Source organism: Propithecus coquereli, unplaced genomic scaffold, assembly GCF_000956105.1.
Source record: "Propithecus coquereli isolate 6110/MARCELLA unplaced genomic scaffold, Pcoq_1.0 Scaffold66, whole genome shotgun sequence".
NCBI lineage: Eukaryota > Metazoa > Chordata > Mammalia > Primates > Indriidae > Propithecus > Propithecus coquereli.
In genome coordinates this window covers 5257505-5265212 of record NW_012152618.1, presented here as the reverse complement: position 1 = coordinate 5265212, position 7708 = coordinate 5257505, and the positions used below count along the sequence as shown (strand labels likewise).

General features: G+C 44.0%; 1 pseudogene across 1 annotated transcript; it reads right to left on the bottom strand.

Moving 5' to 3' along the window:
• Window positions 1-482: 482 nt before the first annotated feature.
• On the bottom strand, window positions 483-1495 carry LOC105823187 (annotated as a pseudogene). The gene has a single exon (XR_001138135.1). The product of XR_001138135.1 is annotated as a calmodulin pseudogene (transcript).
• Window positions 1496-7708: the final 6213 nt, after the last annotated feature.

Here is a 7708-nt window from a genome sequence, read left to right as displayed (position 1 = left end):
CTTTATTGGAAAAAAAATAAAACTAGCATTTACAACTTGGAATGGATATAAATTGTAATTTCTTGAACAGCAATGGTGACGGTTGTGCTAAAGTCCACAGCCACAGCCTACTCTGCCGACTCCAAGTCATGGTTCAGAAGGTTTAAAAACAGAGAGTCCAAAGATGCTCCCTTGGTAAAGGTTTCTTATTAAAAATTTGTGTGAACAGTGACAGCCTAACACCCATTTCACTCCAGTACCATGCAGACAACGCTAAACCAACATACTCGGGCGTGCCACCAGGGTGTGTCACCATCACCACGGGTCGGAGCACACAGAAGTACAGGAGGACCATCCTACCAGTGGGGCCACGTCTCAACAGTTTATCCTTCACTCGTTTTTCTGCACATCATCCTGAGGTAAACCAATTTTAAATGTGTCTGTTTTCAGTAAACCAGCTATGACAATTTATACTAAACAAATTGAACTAGAACCCATTTGAATAGGTTTTGAATTTGTTTTTTCATTTTTCATTTTTAATACAAATGCCTGACTGTGCTCAATCGTCAAGCTGCATGCATGAAAAACTGGCCAGCCCAAACAGTGTATTAATCATTAGCAAATGGAACTTTAAGGAGTCCTTATCATTAAGGTAGTACAAGTATTTATATTGTAAAACTGATGTGTAGCTTGATCTTTAGGGGACAGGACCACCAACCAATACATGCAGATTTTGTGTGTGTGGACAGAAGGTACTTTTGACATTCAGTTTTGCTATATAGAAACAGAATGAATAAACGAACTTTTTTCTTTTTTTGCAAGAGGTAAGTAAAAGATTCAATTTGATTCTTCTAGAGGGGGGAAAAAGGAGTTGAAAGTAGGTCTTCATTTTGCAGTCATCATCTGTACGAATTCTTCATAGTTGACTTGTCCATCTCCATCAATATCTGCTTCTCTGATCATTTCATCTACTTCTTCATCTGTTAGTTTTTCTCCTAAGTTTGTCATGACATGACGTAGTTCTGCTGCGCTGATGTAACCATTGCCATCCTTGTCAAAGACTCGGAACGCCTCATGGATTTCTTCTTCGCTATCTGTATCTTTCATTTTTCTAGCCATCACAGTCAAAAATTCTGGGAAGTCAACGGTGCCATTACCATCAGCATCCACTTCATTGATCATATCCTGCAATTCGGCTTCTGTTGGGTTCTGACCCAGTGACCTCATGACAGTTCCAAGTTCCTTTGTTGTGATGGTGCCGTCGCCATCTTTATCGAATAGGGAGAAAGCTTCCTTGAATTCAGCAATCTGTTCTTCAGTCAGCTGATCAGCCATGGTGCGAGCGAAGGGAGGAAGAGCACAGGGAGCGAGAGCGGGTGCGCCAGCGCAGGGGCTGTGACGGCGGGGCTGCCTCCGCGGTTGCTGCTGCTAACGCTCGCTGTGCGCTGTGCCGCCGCCGACTGCGCCGCCCGGCTGCGAGTAACGGCTCTGCGTCCACGAGACTCCCAGCACCACTGCCTGATACTTACTTTTTTGTCATAGTTTTATTATTTAATTGGTAAATACTGACCCATCTAGAAATTAATTTTGTAAATTGTATGAACTAGGGACATAATTTTATATTGTATAAATTTATATATATTCCCTAAGAGTTAAACTGTTGCCCTAGGTTCAAATATTGATTAATTTTCTCTTTCCCAACTCTCTTCTTTCAATTTTGAAGACTTTTCATTGTTATCTTTGAATTGGCTATTAGTACCGGTAATTGAGTGAATAAAGTCAACGGTGATGTAATACCTCCCCCATTTAGGACTCAAGTTCTTGAAAATGGTTTAGACTAACACGTGAAAGTCTTCTTTGTTTAGACAAAATAACCTGTATAATTTTCCCCAACTAAATACCAATAAAGCCAGACTTGGTCAAACCAGTGTCCTATTCATCTCAATCTTTGAAAGTTACTCCAGGAGATAGCTTATGAAAGACTATGGAAATGCCTCTTTATTATATAGTTCTCCCAAGTTGTAGTCTTTTCTTGAAACATCTTTGAGCACGTAGTCATAATCCCTTAAATCCATGTGCCTTTGTGAATGTTTCTCAAATTCTCCGTACTTCAGTGTCTTCATTTGTAAAATAAGGATAATAAGAAACAAGAATATCTACTTTATATGATTGTGAGTCTAGCTGTGTTAATATGCATAAAGCTTTTAGTGCTGGGCCTGGTTCATTGCTGTTACTTTTACAAATGCTTTTCAAATGCCAAAATTACCTATAAATTCATTTTCGACTTAAGACTTTTGTAATCTCGTGCTCAACTCTCTGTTCCCAATATCCTAAGCTACCTGAAATTTCTCCAACTTACTTATTCTCTCACATCTCAGCACCTGTGGGTATGCGTCTCCCTTTGCCTAGGATTCCTCCCTCATTGCCCAGCCCCCTTCTTCGCTGACCCTCTGCCTTCAGTCACCCTTCAGGACTCAGCTCAGGCCTTATCTTCCCCCAGATGTCCCCAGTGGCTCTCCCCAGCCCAGGTTAGGTAACTCTTTTCATGATTCCTCAGGACCCTGTGCTTTCATCTATTAGAACATTCATTCATTTGTTCATTCATTCATTCATTTAACTAACATTTATTGAGTGGCTACCATGTGTCCAGCACTTCCCACACCACTGAATCATCTGTCTAGCTGCTCCTAGAGGGCATTTACGCCACTGGCATGCAGTGGATGCTCAGTAAACGCCGGCTACATGAAGCATGCCTTCCAGTATGTATACTGCCCTTGAAATTGATTTTCTCGGGTCCTCTCTTAAACCATCAAAATCTTTTTTGGGAATTCTAAAGTACCCTGCAGTCTAATTTGAGCCTAAAGGAAAAAGGACCCTCCTTACTAGAAAATAGATGAGAACATGATAATGCAACTTGGACATTCTGTTTTCTTCCTAGGAGAAATAAATGACTTATCAATTTCACCAAATGGGTGTAGATAGTATATTCTATGAACCTAGTTTAAAAAACAAACAGAAAAAGGCTTCCCTGCTGCTGCCCTCATTGGAAAACTCTTTCTGGTCATTAGGCTTCAGGAGATGTTTCCCAGTTCCTGATCCAACCAGAGACTGTTACTGAAAGCTCGGCACTTGTTTCTGAGGCCTCATCAGAAGAAGGAAAACAAGTGGTTTGTGGAGGAAGGAAAGAGACATTTTATTACTTTGCCAGCAAAGGAGGAGCATAGAGAATCCTGTCTGAAATGCCATCGTCCTACCAATAAGCAGAAACACAGAATTTTTGAAGGATGGGCTCTCAGCTTCAGGCAATTACTGTTCAACTACCGTTGAAGATTCTGATCGTCCCATCTCTGCTGAAGACAAGCTGGTGACCTCCACCTAGGACCTCCCTTTCCCAGATCTGGGCTGCGCCATCTCCTTTAGCACAAATACCAAAAGATTGACCCTGCCCCTCCCAACCACTGGCCTGAGGCAGGGATGGAGGTTTTATTTCTCAAAAAGGAATGGAGGATGTTTTAAAGAGACAGAAAATATTTTTGCAGTTTTTTCAGGCCATTCTCTCTGTTACAAGACATTTGGAAGAATGTGACCAAGCAGGGAGCATGTTTCCTCCCCTAGACACACGCACTCAGACCTGCCTTTCCGTACCACCCTTCTCTCCGTGGGTGCGCGCCTGGATCCCACATCAGAATCCACACCCCTGCACCCACCCCAGGGAAGGAGAGTGGGAAACTCGTTGCCCTTCCTGAGCCCTGAGTGTCTCTGGACACTCTTGTCCTACATCTCCTTAACCAGAACCAAGCCCTGTTTCTTGCTGTCAGCCCTCTGTGAGCCTGGAGTTTCCAGGAGCAAAGGACTTTCTGATGGTGAATGCTGCCCTCTCAGTCTTATGGGATCTAGTTCTTGTTCAGTTCAGCCAGTATTTTTGCAGAACAGATGCCAAGATAGATGCATGCTATACGACCTCCCAAATCTAAAACATCCTCAAAGGTGCTGGGCTCTGAGGACAGGGCATGTTAGCATTAATAGTTAACTTGTGCTCCCTCTAGTGGCTGTACAAGAGCACAACACAGATGCTCAGATAGTGCGAGGCAGGTGACAGGAGATACTACTCCCCACCGTGTTGTCCCTGAGAGTTAGGAGGGACACGCTTTGAATAGTCATTTATTTCACATCTCAGAGACAATAATAGGAAAACCATGCCCTGTAACTTTACATTAAAGAATAGTCGAATTTGGAGTTTAACTTTCTTGAATGTTTAAAAAACTATTTCAATTTTTTTAAGAAATAAAGGTCCTTTAATTTGATATTTTCTATATTTATATTCACCTTCAAATGTGTGCATATGTTTCATTCAGAAATCTCTAGTTGTCCTATTTCGTACCATTCTATTATAAGACCTAAATAAAAGATATTCAAAAAAAAATAAAGGCCACAATTTGAACATAATGTAAATGGGAATGCAAAATTCGAATTGACACCCTTGGGTCTGAATCTGCAGTTGATCCAGGCAAGTAGAATACAACCTGCTTGCATAGCACGCTTTGAACCGAGAGCAGCAGGACGGGAGTACCGGTCATTCTCAGCGCGGGGAGCAGGACTGCACGTCCCGGGAACGAAGGGAGACGCTGCGATCTGTGCTGTCCGGGCCGGCGCTGACGTTCCGCGCGAGGCTGGTGCTGTGTTTCTGTTTCTCCCTCCACAGGCCAGATGCTGCAGAACCCACTTTGCCTCGAAGGCGGCCTAGCCATGTGTCCCGATGCCTCTTGGCGCCGGCGGTCATAAAGCGGCACGGCCGGCCCGGCTCCCGCGCCATAAGGTGGCCCACTTTATGGGCTCTGCCCTCCTCGCAGCAGTGGTATTTATTCAGCTCCATATACCGTGCACTGCCTGCTCTTTTTATTACTTAGCAGAGGTTTGTAAATAAATAAACTCTTCCTCAAGCCATTTGCTGCAACACAGATGCTGACCCAGTCCTTCGTCCTTTGGCAAAGCTGGAGCAGGCTCACACCGCCTTGAGGACACTCATATTTCCTTCCCGATTGCGTCCTTCCTTAGTGTCTTGCGCTGGGATCAGTCTATAAGGTACTTTCTAGGCCTTGAATCACGTAATTCAGTGAAGGTATTGGGCTATGTAACCAGTTAACCAAAATACATTTGTTAAAATCAAGCAAAACAATAATAATAACGGCAACAAATGCAATTTTTAGCAATTGGACCTAGGACAGTGTGGAAGAGAGGGGCAATTCAGGACAGCTGGAAGGATGCTGGCCATTGGGATGAGAGGACCTGTCTCCGTAAGTTCTGAAATGCTCAGAGCAACACCCCTCTCCTCACCTGGTGGCCTTCAGGGGCTCCCACACTCTCAGCCCCTCTCTGAGGCAGGGACTAAAATTAAATTGGAACAGAAGACAGGGACAGTTGTTTTCTCTAATTATTAGTTATCATCATCATCATCATTTTGTTCTCAGCCTCCAACATTCACCTTCAACATGGTTTCTGTTTTTTCTGTAGACGATAGGGACTGAGGGAGCCCAGTACACAGTCTAGGGTGTCCTACGTATATGGAAATGTTATAAGATTTATTAAAAGCTTTTCTTTACAAAGTGGGCAGTGACTTTAGCAATTTCACTAAATTTTTTGCCCCCCCCCGCAAAAAAAGCTGTAGTCCCTTTTGTAAAGGAGTAAGTTTTAGACTCAGTTATATTCTAAGACTTGCTAGGATTGATGGTGTCCGTGCTCTGTATTCACATCCCTACATGGAAGGAAAGGGTTAATTTGAACAGCAGCCCATTACTGAGTGCTCACTATCTGCCACAGCCTGGTCTCAGAGCTTGAGATGTATTAACTCATTTAGTTAATAGTCCCATGAGTTGGGTACTGTTACCGCCATGCATTTTACAAATGGTGAGTCTGAGGCAGGAAGAGTTTAACCTCAGGGTCACACTGGTGGAGATCTTGAGTTTTGAATACAGGCTCTATGGTCTCAGATCCTATGCTCTGAACCACCCTCCTCCTCTCACAGGACAAGACAGAAATCACCCACTTTGGTACTCTGAGGGCACCCAAGCCACTTCTCAGCGACCAGGGTAGGAAGATTTGTCAAATCTTGCTTTTCATGACCCCAGCCTTTGGGTTTCTGCAATTTCTCTCTCTCTCTCTTTCTCTCTCTCTCTCTCTCTCTCTCTTTAGGCTGGGGTGTATTATCTTAAGGGATATTAGGGAGATACTATTTGCAAAATATAGTTGTCTCTTGATATCCATGGGGGATGGTCTCCAGGACCTTCAGATACCAAAATCTGGGGATGCTCAAGTCCCATATATAAAATGGCACAGTACTTGCCTATAACCTGTGCACAGCCACTTTAAGTCACCTCTGGATTACTTATAATACTGAATACAGTGTAAATGCTGTGCAAATAGTTGCTATACTGTATTTTTTATTTGTGTGTTTTAATTGTTGTAGTGCTATTTTTATGTATTTATTTATAGAATATTTTTGATCTGAGGTTGGCTGCATCTGCAGGTGTGGAACCTGCAGGTGTGGAACCTGCGGATACCGAGGGTCTTTTGTCCTTAGGGCTGCCTTATGGAAATGTACCTGGGGCTCTTGCAACATAAGCATGTATGGCTTTGCAGAATTTATTCTCACCATGCAAATTTAAGCTGATCCTCAGCGCTAGAGCCAATAAGAAGTCAGGGGAGGCTCAGAGACATTCATCCTAAGTACAGGAATCCAACGTGAAACGTGGCCTGGGCCTTGCCACGGTCCTGTTACCCCTCTTGCCATGCATCCCTTCCGTATACCTATTATAGGACCACCGTCAGTGGTGGCTGCACCCAGTGGTGGGGCCCACCCGTGGCAGCATCTTAAATCAGCCACATCGGATGGGGCAGCCCAATCCCAAATTGCTTCATGGCCTTTGCCGTTCTCCATTCCAGACTCCATTTCGTACCTGGCATCAAAGAAAAGGTCCCCTCGCTTTCTCAGCTTTGGAAACATTTCTCTCCCTGATCTATTCCCCCTACACTTTTCTTCCCATTTTCCAGGTTCGTTAATCACCCCAAAGGGCAAGCCTGGCTGTGTGTTCAGGGGTAGCGTTGCCAGGCACGTGCCATTAGTGTAAGAGGCTCCAGGTTCTGTGGTGGGAGTTGACCTGGAAAGGGCTTGGAAGCCGGACAGAATTTCCCAGAGATGCAATTCCGGGTCGTCTAAGTCTGGGTTCATCTCTGCCAATGGTGAAAGCTGGGTCAGAGCTCCAGCACGGCTCTTGCCACAGGCTTCCCCATAGCGCGTGGGCTCCTCAGAACTCGGCGACGTTTGACACTAAGCCCCATACTCAAGGTTAATTATATTTCTTATCATCTGCTGTGTCATCATAAAACTGTAACAGCCGTGGACTAAAAAAGTATTCGATAGGTAAGACAAGGCTGAGACTTTTTTAAACCTTTCATAAAGAAAGACTGAAAAAGGATTAAACTAAACAAGATGCAGCCCAATCTGTACCCAGAATGGGGCTGCTAAGGCTATTCCTGCCACTGGGGACATGTACTTACTAAGGTTTGGTTATTGTGTGATAATTATGTTGGAACCACAGGGCCATTCCAGAGCCCTTGGGTGTAGGTTCAAGTTTCCTAAAGGGAATGGTCTTAAGCTGTCAGTCATTCTGGAAAGAGATCACTATTGTACCAGTAAACGAGGACTCCAGAGGCAGGTCTTAGATTCTAGGGA